This window comes from Nannospalax galili, unplaced genomic scaffold (assembly GCF_000622305.1).
Source record: "Nannospalax galili isolate Female #2095 unplaced genomic scaffold, S.galili_v1.0 scaffold496, whole genome shotgun sequence".
Lineage (NCBI taxonomy): Eukaryota > Metazoa > Chordata > Mammalia > Rodentia > Spalacidae > Nannospalax > Nannospalax galili.
In genome coordinates, this window is record NW_008337061.1 from 258,454 (window position 1) to 283,548 (window position 25,095).

Below are 25,095 nucleotides of genomic sequence, written 5' to 3' on the forward strand. Positions count from 1 at the left end.
GAGGACTCGGGTTCAATTCCCAACACGCACATCGTGGCTAGAGCCTTCCAAAACTCCAGTTTCAGGGGAATTCAAAGCCCTCTTCTGACCTCCACAGCATTGCATGACACGGGTGCCCTCACATACATGTAGACAATACACTCAGAGTATCTTTAAGAGATGTATTAAACCACCCTTTTCCTCAGCTTTGTGTCTGTATTCACTCCTGATTGTCAACTATCCCACCCAAAATTGATAATACTTTATATCAACTCTACAAAGCTTACATTGTACTTCTAACATTCTTATTATCATGTATTTAGTGTTATATAATAATACCAGTTATTTGGGGTGAAAATAATAATAAGTTCTCTAGCACAATACTTTTATATTTTCATGGTTTTCCAGAATGTCATCATACTAACAAAGAAAAAAATAAAGATCAGGAACACAAACCTTTGTTTCCTAATTTCTTTTCTACCAAATAGCAGATATATTACATGGGCCTTAGTCTCTCCCATTACAGATAAATAGAGGTACCATTTTGTAGCAAGACTGTGTCAGACACAGATGAGATTTGGGGCTCTTTGTTTTCTGTCACTGGAGTGGAAAAGGCAGATTTGTGAGGGCTTAGTAACCCTGTAAAAGCATGGAGCCAGAAAAGAGAGGGAAAGCAGCCAGAAATAAAGAGAGAGAGAGAGAGAGAGAGAGAGAGAGAGAGAGAGAGAGAGAAGGAAGGAAAGAAAGAAGGAAAGGAAAGGAAAGGAAAGAGAAAGAAAGAAAGAAAGAAAGAAAGAAAGAAAGAAAGAAAGAGAAAGAGGGGGAGGGCGGTGGGAGGAGGGAAGGAATGAGGAGAGAAAGAGAGCATGAAAGCATCTTGGTGTTGACCAGAATGGATATGGATGGGGGAGGTGAGTGCAATTACATTATAAGAGTGTCAAAAATTTAAAAAACAAACACGAATAATATGGTCATATATACTGTGGTATTTTCAGTAATTGTTGTTGACCAAAATGGAGATGGATGGGGGAGGTAAGTGAAATTACAGTATGAGATTGTCAAAAATTTAAAAAACAAGCACTCACAATACAGTCAAATATACTGTGGGCTTTTCAGTAATTAAAGCAGTGTCGCCTGATAACTGATGTGATAGCAAGGTCTTAGAAATTAGCATAATGACACCTCTTTAATATTTGCATGGTTGATTTAAAACACTACTCAAAAATAAAGATCTTAATATATGAAAAAATCGATTACAAAGCAGCTTTACAATACTTTTATTATATGGGGGAAGAAAACCGAATAACAAAAATCAATAGAGGAATGGGTGGTAAAATGTTACCTATTTTTTCTTTATTTTATCATATACAAATATCCAAGAAACATAATATGAAAAGATATCAGAAGACAAAGATGTGAGTCTGTAGTCCCTGCAGAGCCTCCACCAGCTGTTCTTACAAATTCAGCATAGTTTTCTTGCTCTTCTTACATTCTCTGTTCCACTTAATGCTGCAAACATCTTTTGTTTTCTATTTCTCTTAACAACTACGTGGACTCTACCTTTTGATCTCAAGATTGCATAGGAAAAAGAAAGGCAGAGTAGAGCAAGAGGACTTCCAGATGTTGTGCAGCAGTTTCAGTCCTCTCTGAGTGACTACATTCCCCACAGCCCTCTCCCCTGAGGTTCCATGCTGTGCATGACAAGGAGGCCTCTGTTATTTGCAGATTCCTGTTTTAGGAGGACTAATTCCCTGGAACAATATTCCCACCTTCCCTGAGGACCACCTGTGGTCCTCACCCAAAGTGGGCCTGGGTATCCAGGCCTTGATGTTTGTTCCTCTCTGAGTACCAGAAATCAAGAGGCTTTCCACTATTTTTCTGTTACTCTCTTTCAGCCCCAGTCTAGTATGCCTTCACCTATGCCCTAATTGAACTTGTAGAGATAAAACTCATAATCTGGGAAGTTAAAGAAATAGAAAGTATTGTAATAACTAAGATGATAATAATCCTCAAACTAAAAATATGTAATTATATCTCAGACTATAAATTCAAAATTCTCTATTATAATTTCTGAATGTTGTTTACTGGCAAAATGGTATTACTAAGCATCAGCAATGTAAAATTTGTCACTGTTTGTATAATGTGAGTTTACCATTCTAGTCCCTTTCCACTTCTCTATACAGTCATTCAATACAATCATGCTACTTCTTAAAGAAAGCTATGTTAATAGTTTAAACCAAAAATGGAAGATTTTCAATATGTCACTGTTAATGAAATGGGGAGAAAAAAGGTCCCTTGAGGGTTCTTAGCCTCATTCATAAAAAAATATATTTGAGAATGGACCCAAATGGAAGCTTTTACAATTTTATTAGAATTTTAAAGAAAAATCCTCAGGGTAGGCAAACTGGTAATCTTAGCAGCTGCCTTGAGGAGGTGAAGGGGGCGGGGGGAGGAAAGAAAGCCATGATGCCAAGCAGGTTTAGAGCCTGCATGGAGGTCAGACACATGGCTGACTGAGAGCCATATGGCTGGGAGAAGGAAGCTTTAGATAAAACATAAAGAAATGTAAGTCGCCAGGGGCAGCCCAAAGCCTTAAACAAAGCATGTTTATAAAAGTGATATGAAGAAGAAAAGGAGAGATTATGCTTTTCTGAGGAATTCAGAAAAGCCCTTAGATTTACAAAGACGTTCATGTTGGTTGGTCAAGAGGCTCTGGACTGGGAGTCAGGATTCCACAAAGGAAAAATTTGCTATTTCATTAACACACCAGGTGTTCAGTATTCTGCCCATCTATTTAGCATAGCTTAAGGTGAACTTGCCTTCCTAGGGGTGGTTTTATCACCAGAAGGTTGACCAGTGAAACAGGAAATGTGGTTCTTTCAATAGATTTTATAGTCTTGACCAGTTAAATTTATGGGGCTATTTGCTACTCTAATATTATTTTCCCTGCTTTACAAAATCTTGGTTTCTTTAGGGTTTATAAGAAACTCACAAAGAAGCTGAAATCTTTTCCATTCCCAATTGCAGTGACTGAAATGCTTGAACAGTTACTGTTCTATGTCCCCACCACCCATTGACAATTTGGATTTTGTCCATTTTAATTGTTATGTGAGTGTGTAGTGACATAATATGAATTTTTCTAGCTACATTGTATTTCAAGAATTTGTTTACAATTTATATATCTTCTTTAAGGAAAATTATGTTCACATCTTTAATTTGTATTACTTATTTTCTTTGGGTTGAGTTTCAAGTACCAAAACTCAGGACACCAGTTACTGTTCAGAAGTATGCTTTATACATTTTTCTGCCCAGACATTAACTTGTTATTCTAGTGTCTTGGTAACTTTCAAGGGTACAGCTTTTTAAATTTTAATAAACTCTATGGAGTCAATTTTCAAATGGATCATGCTTTTACTACCATCTAAAAGTTTTGTCATGAAATCTAAGTTCCTATAGAGCCCTTGTTTTTGTCTTGTTGCTGCAAAAACAACAGCTGTCACCTCAAAGGGTAAGAGTCAGTTTATTCTGGAACCAAATATGTGTGATTATGGCACAGGAACATAGATTTAACTACTCAGTTTTCCATTGTGGTAACAGTTGATGAAGTTTTTATAGTAACAGAACAAAGAAAGTTGTGCATCAAGGTGCTTTTCAAATACACTGCTGGAAACATAGGTAGGCAGGTTACAGGAGGGGATGTTTGCTGCAGGCCTCAAATTCCATTGATGGCCTTCAGACCTCTCCTTGGCTGGAATCTAATGGTTTATTCATTCATTCCAAAAAAATTACCAATGACCATAAATATGTTCTGTCATTGTTCTATGCTTGGAAAACAGGAACAAAGATTTACTTATCTCAGATAGGAAACTAACCACAGACTAAAGTAAGGATTACACCAGAATACAACTTGTTGAACCATTGAGTTATTTTAGTTCCTTACAGGAGTACAGGTAAGGGATTACTTACAGAAGCACAAATAGCTTATAGACAGTGGCATAATCAAAGCCCATCCCAACATGGGTGACTGCTCATGAAAGCAGGAAACCTAGAGCTAAGACATGTATAGCATGCATGCAGTTAAACAGGTTGGAAAATGTCTTTTCCATATAGGTCACTTGGTCTGTGCATCACTCAGTCACCTCAGTGGGTTTCAGTTTCTTGTAGGCAGCCCAGCTGTTCTTTGCTTCTTCTAAGGCAGTTTAGATGGTCTGCACCTCTTTGTTGCTCAGCGTGTCTCTCTCTCTTCCATGTGGCCTAGTTGGACTAAGAGAGACCACCTCAGTTCTCAGGTCTTATATATGCTTGCAGAAGGAGGGGGACCTAGTGAACCTGGTCAATTTCAGGAACTTCCTAAAGCTATTGAATTGTTACTTCCTGAGCTTAATGACCTTCTCTGGAGGATAGAATGTTTCACCTTCTCTCAAAACATCCAGTTGTTTACCTTTCTAAATTTAGAACATCCTGTTGTTTATATCCCCTCAGTCATCCTGCTGTTTATCTTCCTTTAGAATTTCCTGTTGTTTACTCAGCTTCTCTCCAAGTTGAAAAATATTATCTCAGAGGAAATTGCTCTACCTCAGTCACATTCAGAGGAGGGCAGTAAATGGTATGAAGAGGCTAATGATGCTCCACAAGAGTTTGGCTCTACACTTCTAACTTTCCTACCTTTCCATGTCTTTGGAGTTTTAACCACTAAATCAGTCTTGCAGAAGCTCCAACAGAATTTATTGTTCTTTCTGAGCACTTTCATTCATAGTCTGAAGGTGTTATAATTTTTGTGTTTTATATTTGTTACTTTTTATGTAAGGTATAAGGTGGGCTTCTTGTTTCTTTTCATTCCTTTTTATTTTTATTTTTCATATGGATATTCCATCCACTCTAGATGTTAAAGATATTTTTATAATTTAAATTAGGAAGGAACTTCCCTTATTTTGACTTGTATCTGTCCCTTTCCTCCTAGGACCCATCCTCCTTTCTCAACCACCTCCCATCTAAATTTTTCATTCCTTTACTGATTCCTTTGTATGTTAAAATAGAGGGAACTTACTGTTTGAATATTTTGCTAAATTAAATGGCTCTGTTTCTTCTTCTCAGTTATTTCTTTCACATTTATCCCTCCAAGTCTCATACTGTTTCTTCCCACCTCTCCCACAGAACAAATCCTCAGATTTTCTTCAAATCTAAGTTCAGATGTTGCCATCTCTTTCTTTAGAATGTTCCAGATCTACTTCTTTACTGACCAAACATGAGTATCATGGTGAACAGGTCCCCATTAAGCCAGCACATTTATTTTGACATACTTTGTAGCATTTAATGTTATAAATGCCTTGTTAACATAATTAACATATTATTGAGTTTATTCTTATCATTGAATTACTTCACACACCATGATATTTAAAAATACGATATGAAAATAAATAAGCTACTTTGATATATAACTTCACTTCATAAATGCATTTTATTCTTTCACTAAGCAAAGCTAACTCATTATGAATGGTATTCATTTGGCCCTTTTATATTTTTTATTTATTTTTAAATATTTTATTTCTTATTTTTATTTTATGTGTATGAGTGTACTGTCTGCATGTGTGTAAGTGCACCCGCTTTGGGCAGTGCCTGTGGGGGTCAGAAGAGGGCACAGCATTCTTATGGGACTGGAGTTTTGGGTGGTTGTTAGTCACCATGTTGGGTGCTGAGAATCAAATATAGGTCCTCTACAAGAGCAGTCAGTATTCCCCAACAATGAGCCACTTCTCCAGTCCTTGATTATGTGATTTTTAACACAATTTTATCTTACCAATTATTTTGTGATATATATTCAAAAAAATCTAAGAATCAGAAAATATAATGCTCATTATAGAATAAGGAAAAGGAACTATGTAAGTGTGCATGCACACACACACATATGCACAGATACACTCACACACACATGCACTGACTTCTCATGATTTTCTTTCCTTCACACTTCTTATTCCAAGAGTGTAATCATAAATGCCATCCTATTCTGCATATTCTCTGTGGGTGATAGCTCTCAGCTTCAAACGGAACACATCTTCAAAGGTGGGCTAGAATTTGGACAACTTTTGTTAATACTCTTTGGATTTGTATTTCAAACTTTTATGGCATGTCTTCATTGAGGAAAGAAACGTATTTAAGTATTGTAGATAATTTTACAACAGTTTCTCATGAAAATATTAGATGGTAAATAATTCAGTGCTGACAAACAAGGGTTGAGACATTAATGGGACTCTGAAAAAGAGAAGAGATCTTCATAGGAATGTTCATTGATGTGGGAACTTTAGGTCACAGATGGAGGTTTAGTTTGAAAGGAGAGAAATTCAAAAGTCAGGTTAACTGAGGTAACATGAAAGATTAACAGTGATTTGTGAGATACTTGCTCTGCAAAGGGTCCCATGCAATCTTAATTTCAATTATTTTGAGGAAGTTTCTCCTAAGTTCAAATCCTTGGGGAAATGCTTAGTCAATATACTCACTGTGAAGACAATACCTGTCTCCATGTTTAATGATATTGGAACTATTTTACAACAGGAATTTACTTTGCTTGTTTTTCATAGAGTTGCCCATTTTCCCCTGCCATACTTACATTCCATGTAGTAGGTACTGGACAATATTACATTTCCACACTTGGTCGCATTCTGATCTTTTGTTCATCTGCCAGGAGATGCTTTGACCTATGGGCAGAAATGTCCTTTCGTTTGTTTTCCTGTTAACACTGTCCCAAAGGGCACAAAGAATTTATTTTTCTTTATCTCTCCTGGAGAGTAGTATGACATTATGTGTTTTTAGCACTTCATCATTGTAGTGCCAAAAGAGGTGCTGAACATGTGCAAGAAACAGGCCTATGTGCTTCTTATGAGTGTGCTAATCCTGCATCAATGCCATGTACTTTGTACTTGTATCAGAGTCCAGGGAGATATAAAGCCCCAAATACTGTTTTTCAACATTAGACCTTCAGTAACTGTTATTTATAATAAAATAATATATATTCATATAATAATTCAGACAGTGTATGATCTTTTACTTCAGTGTTTAGATGTTGAACATATGAATGGGAAAACTGAATGTTCTGACTATTGTAACTTCAATTATATCGCTAAATCAGTGTAGAAATGTTGCTTTGTGTTTACTTAGCATTTGATCTTAGATGTAGCCTCAGACGGTTTTAGAAATCTTGAGTTTTGTTGTTTTAAGAAGTCCTATAACATTAATTTTTAAGGGATGATACCATTTGAGTTTTTGCATATTAAGTAAAGCTATTTATTTTTTATTATTTTATGTGTATAAATGTTTGGCCACCATGTATGTAAATGCACCTGAATTGTGCAATGCCCACAGAGTTCAGAACAGGGTGTAAGATCCCTTGGAGCTGGAGTTATGGATGACTGATAGCCACCATGAGAATGCTAGGAACTGAACTTAGGTACTCTTCATGAATATCCAGTAATCTTTCCACTGAGACATCTCTCCAGTCCCTGGCTTTTATTTTTAAGCTATTCTCATTTTTCTAATGGCACCCAGAACACATATTATATACAGATGGTCATCTCTGATATTTATTTTCCTTTACTTCCATTATCTGGAAATATAAGTAGACTAGAAAGGAGACATAATTTCCTAGCCTATCACACACACACACACACACACACACACACACACACACACACACAGACTCATTAAATTCAGGGAAAAGGACATTAGAAGCAGTTTCATGTATTAGGTGCCAAAGTGCTTCCTTTGCCGTCATATTTCTCCTTTTCCTTAAATTAATACCTGGAGCTTAGTGCTACTTCAAACTATGAGTGATACACCCTTCTCAAGGACATAATATTGAAAAGAGGAGTTTTACAAAAATACAGAGGTATATTTAAAGCATATAACAGCATCCAATATCTTAATACTGATAGTGGTCAGTTCTTATTATCTTTGTAATGTATAACACAATTTGGAGTAAAACAACAGTGAACAGGATAAAATGATCATTTTGCATTCAAATCCATAGCACGATTACTGGGAGATTGACTCTGTCTCTACTTTTCATTAAAACCATCTCGTACCCACAGGACCATTCTTTCATTGTTCTAAGATTTTCTTTTTGACTTTATATAAATTTGCTCCCTAATCAGCAGTCTTTCACTGACAGAATTCCCCAAGTGTGGAAACTCACATCTCTCTTAATTAGAGTCCAGATTCCACTTGTTCTTCCTAAACAATTCATTATTAAATCCCCAAAGCTAACTAAATAGAGATAAATAGTAAATTGCAGTTTTAGTGGTAGCATTTCATGTGATTCCCACTGGAGTTTGCTTCACCATCTTTACCTGTGGGAACCATGCACGTCTGTCCTCAAATTAGTACATATAAAGACAGATTCTAGTTTTAGCAAATTTAAGTCTCCTGGGAGTAAGAAATTTCTATATTAACATGACAGTAGGTTTTGGTATTTATCTCTCTGGCAACCAGTGTGTAGCTTGGTCAATAAGTGTACCTGTCCCAGTGAGGAAGAAAGATGATTGTCCCTTGATGCAGTCAACCCCAGCGAGAGCCGCTCCTCCTTTCTCACGGGTGCTGCTCCTTCATTCTCATGGGTGTCAAGGCTGCTCCTCCGTTCACCCTGGGCTGAGGCCGCTCTTCCTTCTGCCTGCCCTGGGCTAAGGCAGCTCTTCTGCTGGCCTGGTGCTGAGGCAGCTCTTCTGCTTGCCCTGTGCTACCTCCTATCGTTGCTGCTTCTGCCCATCCCGGACTCCAGGGCTGGTAAGGAGACTGTGTCAGCAGAGCCACATTCAGACACAGGAGACCAGGTTCAGTGACACAGGTCTACTTTTTTGCAGGAAGGCACAGGCTTATATGGGGTAGTGGTCCAATCACAGCACAGCAAGTAGGATACCTTATTAGCATAACAGACAGTGTTCTATTATCATAACAGACTTAATGTCCTATCACAGAATAATGGGTAGGATGTCTCATTAGCATAATGGGTTTCAGATTACAGAGCCTGGATTCCTGGAAACCGCATGACCTTGACTGTTGCAATATCTAAGTGTTGCAATTTGGAATTCCAAGGGTGGTGATTAGGGAGTAGCTAGCTCTAGGCATCAGTTTCATGATCTAACAATGGGAACAAATGTCACAAGGCATTCCTTGTGGCTCCAGTGGTCAGGCTGTTGCCTCAGGCCTGCTGTATGGCTGTCAATAATACTTTCACCCTAGGCTCAAGCCTTTCTACCACACCTTGATACTAGGTACAAAGAGCTAGTATTCTAAAAGGCTTCTTGCTTTTTGAAATCACTTATGCTGGCCCCCAAATTGGTACTTTCTTAGGATATTTCATTCTGGAAAGTTTCATCCTCCAGTGGAAGACCATTTTCTTTTTAAAAAATATTTTTGAATTATTTTTATTTTATGTTTATGAGTATGTTGCCTGTATGTACATAAATGCACCCGTGTCATGCAGTTCCCACAGAGGTCAGAAGACAGCATTAGATCCCTTGTAACTAGAGTTACAGATGGTTGTTAGCCACCATGTGGGTGCTGGGAATCGAACCCAGGTCCTCTTCAACAGCATTCAGTATTCTTAACCACTGAGTCATCTCTCCATCCCCAAAGACCATTTTCTTAATACAGATACATAATCACAGGAGTATATTCATCTGAGAAAATAATAACATAATATATATCTATATGTTCATTATATTATGGGAAAGAATTTCCTGTAGTTCAGAAGTTCTTATATTTTGTCTAGTAGTAGAACCCACTGAAGGATTTATTTATACTGTTTTCTGGGCCTCCACCTCAAGAGTTTATCATTTAGCGGGCAAGGGTATGGTCTAAAGACTCACATTTCCAACAAGTACCCAATTTATGCTGGTGCTGTGCATTTACTGATAACTAGTAAAACTCATAAACACATAGTTTTAGGTGATGAAAACATATAGGTTGTGCATAAACAGGCAAGAACATAGTTGTTCTGGTGATCAAGGTGCATTTCCTGGATGAAGGGAACTTGTATAAGGCATTTCAGTGACTGTGAAAATAGAAACAACAGACAGAAACATTTTATGTAAAATTAATAGTCCTGGTGAAAATCATGTGTATCTTATTAATAATATTGTAACTTAAACTGTGCTGGAATTTATCAGTTACTGGAGAGAATATTAAGCAAATACAGGTACAAAGAGTGCAGTGCTTGGCTGGACTTTGAATTTAGATTAGTAAGAGTCTTAATATCCATGTATGCTTGTCTGATATTGGGCAAATTATTTTTTCATAAATCTCAGTATCTGCTTATTCTCTACATAAATGGGTTGTTTCCTATGTTTTTGAGAAAATTAAATGAATATATATTCTCATTTGATTAATATACATATCACATAAATCCTGTGTTACCTTTGAAATCAGTAACAACAGCTATGTTCATTGCTAAGTTTTTGGTACCCTGATAACACAGTTTATCACCCTTGGCCTTCTCTTGTGTGGTCAAGCCCCAGTTTCAAACCAGATATTCTGGTATTTGAAGTTTCATATTATTGTTTTCTGCTAGCCAGGCTGTAAGTCACTATGTGTTAGTGTTTACTTTCCTTTTAAAAATTAATAACTGACAAGCTCACTTTCATTTTTAGGCATTATAATCATAATATTTAAAAATATTTTGAGATGAGAATATATCATATTTAAGGCAAAAGAAGGATTCACCAGACAATGTAATGTTTAACTAGGTTAATATACACCTTGGTTAAAACTAAGATCTGCTATGTTAGTTGCTGAAATCATTTCCAAGTGTTCGAAGATCTGAATGTACACAGAGCATTCATTAGGTGTCTGAGGAAGAATTTTCCATTAAAGGAAGAAAAAAAAATCTTTGTGTTGTGATTTGAATACATTAAGCTTAGTTAATTTTACATTTTCTTGAACTAATTAAACTTCTTAAAATTGCCTGTTCTATTTATTTGGGTGAAAATAAACCAACTGTCCTGAAGTTATATAGCTCAGTGCCAGAGGGTTGTCCCAGAATCCTCAAGATTCAGGGTTCAATCCCTAGCACTGATATGAAAAAAAAAGTGATTCTTAACATTTGAAAAAAAAATTGTTGAGAAAATTGTGGACCTAATTTTAAAATATATTTTGACAATACAGAACAGTTTGTTAGAAATTTACAACTTCTGCCCCTGATTATTGCAGAGTGAACAGTGGTGTGCTGGAGCCTGTTCACACTGGATTATGAAGATGGATAATATTTCGTTTTTATTTTATTTGGGGTAATCATGAGAACATCCACTATAATGAATATTTTTAAGTGCGTTAAGCTATCCTTGTAAATTAAGATGGATACATGTAGACTTGAAATATTAGTTTATAATTATTATACTTTTACTGTTATCTCTACTTTTGATGCTATTTACTGTCTTGTGAATATATGCTGGTAACACCATGAAATGGAGTGCACTCTGCAATGTTTACCCACTCAACATTCAGCCACACTGTTTGGCCAGAACACTCACAGAGGACTGTGGGAATCTTCTCAGAATACATGTCTGTCAGTATTCCAGGAGATTAACAACAGGCAGAGAGAATTTAGAAGGCTTCATACTCATCACATTGATTTATTCAGTCCTATTGTATAAGATTTAGTTTTCCAGCTCCTGAAGCAAGAGAAATTTGGGTTGATCATCTTCAGAAGTTTGAAGACAAGTAGCATTGGTAAGGAATCCCCATTCTGTTACAAAGCAAATCTATCATCTTTTATTCCTGCACCACCACTAATTCCATAGGGAGTTGGTGTCACTGGTTTCTGGGCCTTTAGGGATCACCACACATAAACTGGGAAATGCTTTGGCATTCTCTATTGCCAGGCAGGCACCTGGCTTCCTCTGATCCAAGACTGCATGCCTCTTTTTAACTTTCGAAGTGTTGTGGCTTTCTGCTTTCTGTTTATCTTCTGTTTTTTTATCATGCTGGTTTACACACTATAAATCAATGTATTGTCACTTTAGAGTTTTCAGAATGCAGAAGCTTTAGTTTTATTTTCAAACTGAAAATAAATAGAACTCACAGGAAAACTGTATTTTTTTAAGTGTCTAGAACCCCAGAGAAACACGGAGGGAGTTTTTGCAGGACTGTCTTAAAACACACTCTTGATTTTAGTCTTAGCTCTCAATTGCTCAGGCCTCGAGGGTGTGTAGATTGACGAAAGCTATGTTCTAATATGTGAGCACAGTGCCGTTTCCACAGGAGGTTCAGCTGTCTCCAGCATGGTTTGAGGTGCGTACAGAAGGAGGTACACCAATTATGACTCTGGCTATTTTCTGAGCTAGTTCTTCATGCTACTAACTGCTCTGAATTTTTGGCATCTACTTTCCAAAATCATGCTTAGCTTCATTCTATTAATGTGAAATTATGAATGGGAAGAAATTAATTAATAAACCTAGTCTTCCTGGCTGTTTGGGAAGTAAAGTATCTTAGATATTTTAGCCTACTTGTTCTAAATTTGTGATATAATCTTTGCCCTATAAACAATTGTTACACTTTATTAGAATGCCTACAGTGCTAACCACTTTTCAGACTGGTAGAAATGCTAAAGAATTTATTTGAGAAGTCATTCCTAGCCCAGCATGATGGACACCTATAACCTCAACCCTCTCTAGAGAGGCTGAGGAAGAAATATTGTGAGTCTAAGATTAGAGCTACATAGTGAGGTCATGTATTAAAACCAAGAAACAAAAATGTCATTCCTCTTTTAAGGAAATTACTTAAAAATTTTGCTTGTTTCACATATGGCCTGAAACACTATGTGTGCATAGGTGTATAATATTTTATTTAGTATAATAGTTACCATTCTAACTTTCTTGATATTTTCTGTGTTTGGAAAGTATTAGTCTTCTGGTTGGGACAAAATTAGACTTGTAATTGAGAGAGAATCCCATTTGCGGAAGAGTGTGAATGGACATTCATGTACCGGTACCGGATACTGAACTCAGTGTATCACTGGATCCTTACTGTTATGCCCATTCTGTTATCTTTATTTTCTCTTTTATTTTTAACCAGAAAATAAAGAAGAAACCTATGCATGGTCAGAGCTCACCAGAATGAGAAACTGGAAAGTACCTTTTCTGTTTATTAATGCAGGAACAATAAGATTTGATTCGATATTCATCTGTAAACTATGGTTTACTATTAGTACTAGTGATCAGATGTTTTAAAACCTCTGTGCCAGATTATGCTTTACTAGATAATTTCTACCTTAATTCTAGATTGTACAGCAATATTGAATATTCACGGTTTTCTAGATCTTATTTCCCTTTGAAAAACTTCAAGGCAGATCAATAACCCTAACAGCACAAGCTATGATTAGCAACAATGTGGATCTAATACCATATAAGGCCTGATGCAGAGGAAAATAGATCCAAAACCCCAGAAAAAAAAAATCTATGTAATGGATGGCAAACATGTTTCCTTAGAGAAATGGAAGGAAGAAATATCTTGCCTGTCCTATTCATTAAGGTTGTACCAATGACTTAATAATTATTATTTTAGTTCTAAAATTATTTGCACTATAAAGTCTCTGGAATTATTTTTCAAATCAGTTGCTACTGCATTTTCAGTCCTGCAAGCTATTTCAATTGAATGTTGACTTGCAGCACCACAGAGAGTCCAACTATTTATATATTTATCTAGTTGTTTTTTATGGTATAGAAAAGGAAAAGAAAAGTGATTGTTTTTCCTGAACATACTGTTGAGGAAATAAGTCTTTTATTTGCTAAAGAAGATTTCTAATGTGCAACCCAAAGTTTTCCAACTTTAAAGCAATCTCAATTTGCTATGTTAAATAAATTTATTTTCACTTTTTCTCAATGTAGTTTTTGTATAAATAGACTGGCTCTGAATTCTGGTATGTGTCTTTTCTCATTATTCTTTATGCAATTTAATTCTTTGAAATATTGTTATCTCTGAGAGATAGCTTCAACCACAGCTTGTTTCAAGTTGCCATCCTCTTGAAGAGTTAAAGGTTTCAATGTACTGGGAGGGACCTCATGATCCCTGTACTGTATTGCTCATTTTCTTTACTACTGAAGTAGGTTTCTACACTAGAATTTGTCTTTCAAGTTGATGTGACGTCAGCATTTGATAGAGAAATTTTGTAACTTCTTAGAATATGAAAGTATTTTTATGGATTAAAGTGGTATGTTTTACAGTAAAGGCAGAAAGAACAGTTTACAAAATATTGCCTTCAAGAATTGCCTTCAAAATTTTTCTCACACATATCTACACATATCTAATCAGTTTTCAGCCAGTGATAAATATTTTCTGGTCTTATCCGTATTTCACTGTCATCAGCCTAAGGCTGGCCAAGCATCATCTAATTTTGTGAAGCCAATCCAAGAATTCCCTAGCTATATGAGCTCTAGGTTATCTTATTTGCCTTATTTCATACAGACAAGGGAATTGATTTTGTTTTATGATGAAACTTGCCATTAGATATTTTGATGGTCAATTTAATTTTGACAGGAACAGTTTAACTGATTCAAGCTGAAAATCATTTTACAATATAAATTCATGTCTACATCACTTTGGAAAGATGCAAAGTCATTTAATGATCAGAAAATGTTTACAGATGAGAGTTCATTGGAAGATGGTCTCAGTAATTAAGACAGTTTTTTTTAACTTCAGTACTATTGCCATTTGGAGCTGGAACTTCCTTACTTGTGGAGAGCTACAGCAACCTATAGTGTACAGGGTAAAACATTTAGTAACATCTTCAGCTTTAACCCAATAGCCAGTGTTAACTTTTCTTCTTCTGAGTTAGAACAACAAACAATATATTCAGATGTTGCCTAATGTCCTTGGTTGGCAGTGTTCCCTTAATGAAGAACTGTGTTTTCCTTTTTACTTACCACTTACACTTTAATGAAATATCTCTCTCTCTCTCTCTCTCTCTCTCTCTCTCTCTCCTCCCTCCTTTATATCATAGCAAAGAAAATTTATCTTACGCTGGTTGAAGAGTATGTCATCCTTTTTTGTTGCTGTTGCTGTTTTTCTTTGATTTTTTTGCTTTTGTTTTGACACAGGGTCTCCCGTAGCCCCAGGTGCCCTGGAATTCACTATGTAGGCTGGTCTTGATCTCATAGAGTTCCACCAGCCTCAGTCTCCTGAATGCTGGGACTAAAGATATGCATCACCATACCTGGCTGAGAATGATATCTTTAAAATATATGCTGGATACTAATAGTTTCCTATAATTATTTCTAGTTACTGGAAACTTTAGTATTAACATGGTTTAAAGGACAGATATTTGGTTCTCAATGCTTTGTTCAAATTTTGCTCATATATCCTTTGATTTGTTCATCTAAAAAGATAAATGAATCAAAACATACATGAGCATCATCTTGAGGTACATTTGCATAAGCCTTTTCTGCGGTATGAATGAGTCACTTTCAAGCCTGTACTCTCTGTCACCTAGCCCCACCGACTAAGTCAGTGATAATGAGCATGTCTTCATTCCAGCACTTCACTCCAGTTCCTCAGATACATTTCAATGGAGCTAGTATTAATATCATTGCTATGATTTGGGTATGATCAATTTTCCTTTTAGTATATTTAAACAACCGTATTCTTTGGTACATTTAAGCTATAGACATGTCTGTCAGAGCAGACATTGTGTTAGTAGGGACTAGATCTAATTGGAGAAAAGCGACTAATCACTGCCTCCCATTAAGTGAAATGTTATACGAGGAACTGTAGAGCGCTCGTTGATTCTTACAGTCTCTTCCCTTTTCCTCACATTTAGTAGCCCCAGTTTTTTGATTTGTATACTCATATTTCAAAGAGTACCTGAGTTTCTGGACATTAAAGAATTATAATATGTAAAGAAATTAGAATATTTTTGAATGAATCATACTTAGTTACATATAATTTTCCTGTAAAAGCTCTAAGATTATAACAAATGTTGGCTGCATGTAACGCATTAAGGAAAATTTGATATGTAATAGTACCTAGAGAAAACCAGTTTGTTACACAAATTTAGAATGTGTTAATTTGAGAAACCTGGGGTATATAAAAATAATTACAATGACATCCTTAGAGCAGGAGTGTGAGAGCTCCTGTCATGTAACTCAGATACACCAGCTGGCACTGATAATCTAGATTTTAGACTGTCATTTCCCTTGTCACAATGACATACTTCAGTATCTGAGAAATTTTGACAAGCTACTTAAAAATACAGCACTATGAGTATTAAAGTGTCATATTTGGCTGTTCTCCAATGAGTCCAAAGGTTACAAGGCCTTCTGCTTCTACAGGAATGTTCTTGTTTTTCAAGCCTAGTGTAGATATAGATTCTTTCTCTCTGTATTTTACCCTAAGAGTCAACCAACATGAACAGACAAGATTCAATGATTATTTTCTGTAGACTACCTGGATGCAACTATGTAAAATTCATTTGTTCAAATTCTAACCATTACACTGTCATATAGCCATTATGAATGGGATTAGTGTCTTTTTAAAGTATACAACTGAGGGGTTGGCGAGTTGGCTCAGCAATTAAGAGCACTGGCTGCTCTTGCAGAGGACCTGGGTTCAGTTCCTTCTGAAACCTGAGTTCCTGGAGATCACTGTCCTCTTCTGGCTTCTGTTGGCATTGCCTGTATGAGTGCACTTACGTACATGCAGGTAAAACATGCACACACATAAAATTAGGAAAAATCCCTACACACCTCCAAATTGCCTTTCTTTTTCAGCCATGTGAGAGCACAGAAGACAAACTCTGAGTCAAGAAGCAGGTCCTCTGCAGACACTGTGTCTGATGGCACCAACATCTTGGTCAACTTCTTAGTGCAACCTCTTGATCTCCAGATTATTCCTGTTTAGCTGCTTCTGCATACTTTTTATTGCAGCAGCCTGAATGGACCAATTTATCATAGTTCTTGGTATGTTCTTTCATTTCCATGAATGAACGGCTAGCTAAAGAGAAAAACTAGCATCTTATATTCAAATAGGACACGGACACAATGGGTCACAGGTCATATTTCTTGAATGACAAAGAAAATAGAAGAGAAGAAAAAGAGAGTAGGGCAAGAGAAACGACAAATCTGTTCTCATGAATGCAGACACTCTACCAGATCCTTAGTAAATATTTTTGGGTTTTCAAACATAAATGACTCGTGAGTTTGAAAGACTGCAGACTTGGTGTAGGTTCATGATGTGCAGATTAAAATCCAAAAAGTGAAAAATACATATATTTATTATACTTTCATTAAAGACAAAGAAAAAATGATACTTAAATTTTTACAATCTCCTTATAATTAAGAAACTTTGAAAAAGATATCAGTTGCATAGGTGTCATACCCTCTTCATTATGAATTATGGTTGAGACACTAACCCTGTTCTATTATTTTGACTTAGAGATAGCAAGAAGAGGAATAGAAACTCATCTTGCTCCTTCAACTCATGGTGACTCATCATTTCATTTAACTTTCATTTCTCTCACTCACCTCCTCTCTGCTGCCTCACTGAAGAGCCAGGCAAAGATAATGGTTTAATTTGATCTCAGTCCTGCTTCTTGCAGTCATTCTCTTCCCAAGGCATCTACTCAGAGAACTGCTCTGATGTCCCTTCCCTAAGGATCACACTATCCTTTGTTTTTTTAGCTAAGCTCTATGATACTTTTGCAGGTTATTTTAATGAGAAATTTCAGAGCCAGCTTTGTTGAAGTTGTTGCCAATGGAGAAAAGTAGAGAGGGCAGTTACATTTTGTGTTGGCTTTAAAGTTTCTGGAAGGATTTGGAATCTGAAGTGCATATTATCTCTACTTTGCTTACAGGGATGGTTGAAGAAAGCAGTGAATTCAGAGAAAGCATTTGTTTTACAAAGGTATTCATAATAGGAATCATCATATGTCCAAAGCACTGTTATGATGGACCATGCACTGGAGACACAGACAGCTCTGTGACATATAGCCCTTATTTATGTCAGTCTCCTATTAGAAAGTTAAATGCAGGTGCCCCCTAACAGGGGATTTTTAGCTCATCAGTAGATGAGTTGCTGTCTAGAGAATAAAGGATGGAGGAATAACATCCAACTAAAATTATTACCCAGTACAGCCTTTTCCCTGCATTAAATGGAGTCATTTCAACCAAAAGCAAGATTTAACCAGTTAAATTCATGTGCTGTGTCCATGAGTGGTCACCAAGGTACAAATGACAAATGATGTGAGTTCACAGAGCCTGAAGATTTGGCTCACTGCCAAACTTGCTGAGTCATGGTGCTTGTTTATTATTGTATGCAAGAGCCATGGCACACAATGATGATGCTCTGCTGATGTCTGCTGGTAGCCCCTGAGTCAGCGGCTAATCAGATTGGTAAAGGAAATTAGCATTGAAATCTGGCAAGCCAGAATTTGCTTTAAGGTAACATTAACTATTCACTTCTTTAAAATTGCCATTCCCGAAACATAAAATTAATTTTCAAAAAGTGATACAGGCTTTCCTGAACCAGTAACTCATGTATAGAAGGAAGAGGCCTTTATTTGAGTGATATCTCTCTGTCTTTCTCGCTTCCTTCCTTTCCCTCTCTCCCTCTCTTTTTCTCTCTAAACCCCCTCTTTAATACATAATCCAGGCTGTCTTGAACCAACTATGTAACCCAAGCTACTGCTGACCTTGTGATCCTCCTGCATCAGAACTTCCTTGGTGCTGGGACACAGGCATGTAGCACCATGCCTGGGTGTGTACATTTTTTTTTTTGTCTTTTAGAGACAGGGTATCCCTGTAGCCCCAGCTGTCCTGGAACTCACTATGTAGACCAGGCTGGCCTCGAACTTACAAAGATCTGCCTGCCTCTGTCTCCCAAGTGCTGGGATTAAAGGTGTGTACCCCCACGCCTGGCATCCAAACTTTTAAAGAGAACTTGTTTAGTGCTTACTATGTTACTCTCTCTGTGTGACCCTAATGAAATCATTTCACCTTTGGTCTTAAATTTCCTTATATAAATAAGGAAAACAAGACCAGATATGCCTTCAATATTTACCTAATAAATATCCAATAATTATAGTGTATGTTATAAATGTTTTATAAAATGAAAGTGCTCTGATATATTAAGTTGAAATATACTTATATTTGAAGCATGTTCATTCTCTAGCTGTGGTGTAAATATTTCTGCAATTTATGAAAACTTTTGGAGAGTTAGGGGTAATAATGACAATCATAGTTACCAGCGTTCATTATCAGAAGTACAGGAACATTGAACAATGTGGTAGCAAAAGAGAGTAAAGGATGGTGTCCCTAATGTGTGCCATGCTCTAATGGAGGATAATATTTGTTCTGCAAATAAATACAGAGTGACATTTTGAACTCATGGTTCTGAACACATCTTCTGATATATATCAAGCATAATTTAATATTTTTACAACATGGGCTCATGCCAAGGAAATCAAAAGTACTATTTGTTTTCGTGCTGCTTGGCTGTGCTCAGCAGCCTGTTACATACCATTGCGGAGTATGTTAAATGAATTTATGCTATGAAATTGCGAAGATGTTACTATTGGCATATGGAATGGATTTTGGTCATTGAACAGTTGAAATTTCAAATGTTTTCAGAGGAATTCATTTTGTGATCAAAATGCATGCCCATAAGCACCTGTGTTTTAAATTTCTGCCAAACTCTTCTAAAATTTGGCAAGTGAAGGATGAAATTATATCATTATAATGTGTGGTAATTAATGAGTTCCAAAGTACTAGAGTCCTGGTATTTATTTTGATTACACTTTTAGCATGTTCTGATATTTTCACCATTTATTTATTTGCTAGAGGGCATTTGTCTGGCAATTGAAATATATTGAGAGTGATGTTCTATAAACCTTTACCAGTTGTGAATAGAAAACAAGTTTATAGCTATGTTGTTTAGCAAGAGAAGAAAGTCATCAATCATTGTGGCATATCAAAGATAATAAATTTATTCTGACCCACACTGCATCAGTTTTGGGTAAAGTATAATATGAATACTCTATCACAGCTGAGAGTGTTAGAGGGAGGCCTAAAGATATACTTATCCATTCTGCAGTATTTCTATCTAATTTCCACAAAAGCAAATCCCAGCTTAGGCAGCCATATTGCATCCTCATTATTCAAACCTCAAGTCAACAAGCCTTTGAGTTCCATTGTAAGTAGTTAAATAGAGATCATTTAAATAAAAATGTTTATTTAGTGTTTGCTTATGTGTATGTGTTATATCTGTGTGCAGGTGCCTACAGAGTCCAGAAAAAGGGGTCAAATGGGCTGGAGCTGGAGACCCAGGTCATTGTGAGATGCTCAGTGTGGGTGCTGGAAAGTATAGTCTGGTCCTCTGAAAGAGCAGCCCTTTTAACTATGAAGCTATCTCTCCAATCCTGCAAATGTCATTTTTAAAAGAAAAAAAAAAAAACAAAAAAAACGTGTACAAACCCCAAAACAAAAAACAACTTCCCCACCTATGTGTTTTGCTGGGTTTGTAGATCTGTTGTAGAGCTGCTGTTTAATATTCATGAGCCCTGATTTGATCCCTAGTAACATAAACAATAAAAATAAGTATGTTTTGATATGAACATGAATTTCCTTATGTCTCAACTATTTTTGCTTAAATATTTGGAATTACTAGTTTAAGGTTTAACACATACACACATACACATACACATACATAATGGAGCTTCAAAGATATACTGAATTTTATTCTAAATTCTTTCTACATATGTAGATTTTGCAATTGCACTTTGTGCTTAAGTCTCCAGACTTCCCTCGGATTTATTTTCAATCAACCAGAAAATATTTACTCACCTCCTAGGATCACTTTATGTAATCCAATGAAATTGGTGCATCTTCAAAGAATCACCAATTCTAAATAGCAATAAAACTAAGAGAAGAATGTGGGTTTACAGAAAATTGTAAATATATTATTTCAACAACTTTCTTTAATGATTGTGCAGTAATCTAATAATGAAATAACCTTTAACTGTGTCATTTATCTGTGTCATTTATAATCACAGTTTTGTCCCTTAGTTTTCTTTTCAAAGGGACTGTAGCAGTTTTGTGACTAATGGAGATCTTTATAGCATTCTTTGAGACCTCTTCCTTCTTCCTATAACAGGAAGTCCTTGATGTTGTCTAGCTTTCTCTCTCTCTCTCTCTCTCTCTCTCTCTCTCTTTTTCAATCTCTCTTTTTTCTTTTTGTTTCTCAATCATTTCTAATTTTAATTATTGTATATAGGTTGGTAGGTAAATGCTATGTTCTCATCAGCAGCACAAATGTCAGACATATTTTTCTTCTGAAAATATATATTAGAAACAATACAAATTAACCTTAGAAGACTAGGGCTGTAACTCAGTGATAGATTATTTGCTATTATGCATTTAGTCTTAGGATCAATTTCCGGTACTGCCAAAAAATAAAATAGCAAAATAAAATAACCTTAAACTCAGATTCTCAGGCTCCATGGTGAAGTCACATTCTGGTATTTGTTGTTGTTGTTGTTAAGTTTTTGTTTATTTGTTTCTTGTCTTTCCTGATTTACTCCACGTAGATGTATAAGCCTGCACTTGTGGCTTCAGATTTACCCAAAACCGTAGATCTTGAATGTGTTATAACTGAAGCTAGACTTTTCAACATTACATAAAGGATAAATCACAGCGCACAGTAAATGTTAAACACTGCCTGTTACGTGATTGATTGTCTGACCTATTGTGTTAGCTTTCAGTCATTATAACAAATACCTGAGATAAATCAGCCTATAAAGAGGAAAGGCTGATTTTGCTTCACAGTGTTACAAGTGACCTCCTCAACAATGGGTCATGCTGCTCTGGGGGCTGTGATGGTGTGCAGCATGCACAGGTGGGAGCATGTTTGGGCAATGCCAATTATATTATGGCCAAAGTATAAAGGAAGGAAGGAAGTGGAACCAGTGTCCCACTACATCTTCACTGACCCACTAAGTGTCATCTCTTACTGTTTCCTCCAGTTCCCAGTAGCACCAAGCAGGTATATAAGCCCTTAAGACATTGAATTTGAAGGAGGGGAATCTGAGATTCCCAACTGAAACTAATCACACAATTAAATATTGTGGACCAAGCACTTCCATCTCTCTTTTAGCTTTAAAAAGAATATTTTATTTATATAGTGATGTAGAGCTTGATGTAATATTTAAGGAAAATATGGATTTTATTCCTTGTTTTCCCTCTGTGTCTCTGTCTACAAGGTTTAGCTGACAAGTTTGTGGTAAGAATGCCAAAACAGATAGAACCAATTGCCTGTATCCTGACAAAATTTCCTGTATTCAGTTTGTCTCAGATACAGTTCTGCTATAACTTTCAGACAGGGGATTTTTTTTCTTATGTTATTTTATTTTCTAAATTTCTAATAATTTACTTGGTTTTAGGACTTTGCTGAAATCAATCAATATGTAAGTTTCCTTCCATAACCCAATGACTAAGGTATAAAAGAGGTGGTGTTCTTCCTTTCTCAGTCCAGATTTTTTTGTCTTACGCCTGCTAGACCAGGCTAACGGCCTGTAAAGCACCTACTTCCTGTATATTCCTGGTGCCATGCCTGATCTTTCCCCTAACAGTATTACTTAAATATAAAAAATGTGCATACTTAACATAAATGATTTGATGTTTTATATCTAATATGTAAGTGAGAATCATTAGGAACATAAAAGCCATAAGCATATTTATCTGACAAACTCTAGGGTTTCCTCATACCCTCTTGTATAGTACTACTGATATTTTTTAAGATTTTTTTTCATTTTTATGTGTATGCGTGTATTGCCTTCATGTGTCTAAGTGTACCCATGTTGTGCAATGCCCATGGAGATCAGAAGAGCTCATCAGATCTCCTGGAACTGGAGTTACGGACTGTTGTTAGCTGCCGTGTGGGTCCTGGGAATGGAACCCTTCCCCCCTGCAAGAGTAGCCAGTGCTCTTCATCACTAAGTCATCTCTCCAGCCCCAGTACTACTGCTTTTGTCTGTTGCGGTAAGAATATTGTCATTGTTTGAATTAAAATGTCCCTCATAGGTGCCAAGTATTTGGACATTTTGTCCCCAGATGGTGGCGATATTTTGGGAGGTTATAGAAGGTGTGGCTATACTGGAGGAAGCAAGTTGCTGGGTTGTGCTTAGAGAGTTCTTAAGCCTTGCGAGATCTCCAGTTGCTCTCTTGCTTCCTGTGCCTGCTGGAAGGTGTATAGCTTAGTTTCCACTGCTCCTCCTCCAGACAGCTCTGCCTCTGTGCCTCCTGGCCAAGATGGATTGCAATTCCCCTGGAACTGTAAGCTCAAATAACCTCTTCTTTCTTTCTTTCTTTCTTTCTTTCTTTCTTTCTTTCTTTCTTTTTTGTAACCAGGTGCCCATGGACTTTATTCAGTGCCAGCATTTGGTGTATCTCCTGACCAGAAAAGGCATGACCTTCATACAACAGCTGTACTCTTTAACATCCTCTGAATGTGCCAACTACATCAGTATCTCATCCTGTCCCAACCACAGTGATCACTTGGGACAGGTTAGTGCATACCACAGACACAGAACTACCAGATAAAACTCTGTGCTGCTGTCCTAGCCTTCAGATGACAACCTGTCAGCCACATCAATGTCACAGCCACTGCACCTAAAGCATTCCGGAAGCTGCAGTTTCGGCAGCTTCTGGGGCCATTCACCAGTCTGGTTTTTCTAACTGAAGGACCCTTTTCCCCTCTTTTTAAAAAATTATTTATTTAATAACCACATATTTAGAAGAAGCATTTCATTACAACAGCATTGACATACTCAATAACAATTTTCTGAGCTAAGATGCATCTCTTTCAAAATTGGCTATAAATTTTTAGGTTTACAGTTGAATTATTAGAGTTATAAAATATTGTACTCAGTATAAACCCTACAGGACATAAAATTGACAGGTTTTAACCTTTAAAAAAGATCTCCATTTCATTATTAAAATAGACAGTTTCATACAGAAAAATTCATTTTTAATGCAATTGACATTAAGGTGTTTGCACATGCATTTCTAATCTCTATAAATCTGATTGTTATGAGTCACAGTCTGTGGCCACTCTCCATTCGCCCTGGGCACCACCTGCAACCATTCTTCTGCTTGCCCAGTGCTGTCTCCAAGCGCAATCCTCTGCTAGCATGGGCTTCTCTGTTAGCATGGGCGCTGCCTACGGCCACTCTCCTATTTGCCTCATGCTGACTCTGATCGCAGGGGCGCTGCCTCAGATCACATGGGTGCTGCCTCCTGGGTGCCACCTCTGATTGTCACTACTTCTCGGTCCTGGACCCCAGGGTTGGTAAGGCGACCGTGTCAGCTGAACCCCGTTCAGACACAGGAGACCAGGTTCAGTGACACAGATCGAGTTTATTGCAGAAGGTTACAAGCTTATATAGGAGTGGGGGTCCAATCAAGAAGTTACAACTCAGCCCTTTGGCAGGGCTGTGTCCTATCATAACATCTGAGTCAGACACCTTATTAGCATGATAGGTTTCAGATTACTTAGGTTCCTGTTTCCTGTATGGGGCCTGGATTCCTGGGACCACATGACCCAGGCTGTTGCAATATCTAAGTGTTGCAATTTGCAGTCTCAAGGGTGATTAGGGAGTGGTGAGCTCTAGGCATCAGTCTCATGATCTGCCAATGGGAGCATTAGTCACAAGGCATTCCTGGTGGCTCCAGTGGTCAGGCCTTTGCCTTAGGCCTGCTGTGTGGTTGCCATTAAAACTTTCACCTTAGACTCAAGCCTACTTTCTGAGCTCCTTGGCATCTGAGCATGGATAAAAAGTCATCAGGTAGATTTCAATGGTAATGTTTTTCACATCTACTAATTTTAAGGAGTAAATTTTATGCTTTGAAGAATTATTATTTTTTTAAATCATTTTCAAAAAAATTTTAATACCTACATGATTAGAAAAAGAATTTCACTACAGCTTTAACGTATTCAGTATCACACTCCAGAGCAAGAGTACATCTCTTTCACAAGTGGGTGCAAGTTTCTAGGTTCATCGTTGAGTTAATACAGTTATACAATATTGAACTCAGTATAAGCCCTGTAAGACATAAAATTGAATGAGTTTTAAACCTTTAAAGAAGA

The 25,095-nt window shown here is 36.8% G+C and overlaps 1 long non-coding RNA gene across 1 annotated transcript; it reads right to left on the reverse strand.

Moving 5' to 3' along the window:
* Positions 1-3,989: 3,989 nt before the first annotated feature.
* LOC115070182 lies at positions 3,990-8,599 on the reverse strand. The gene is made up of 3 exons (XR_003849381.1): positions 8,486-8,599; positions 6,584-6,671; positions 3,990-4,242 (listed from the first exon to the last, which is right to left on the reverse strand). It is a non-coding gene; the product is annotated as an uncharacterized LOC115070182 (long non-coding RNA).
* Between the last annotated feature and the right edge of the window lie 16,496 nt (positions 8,600-25,095).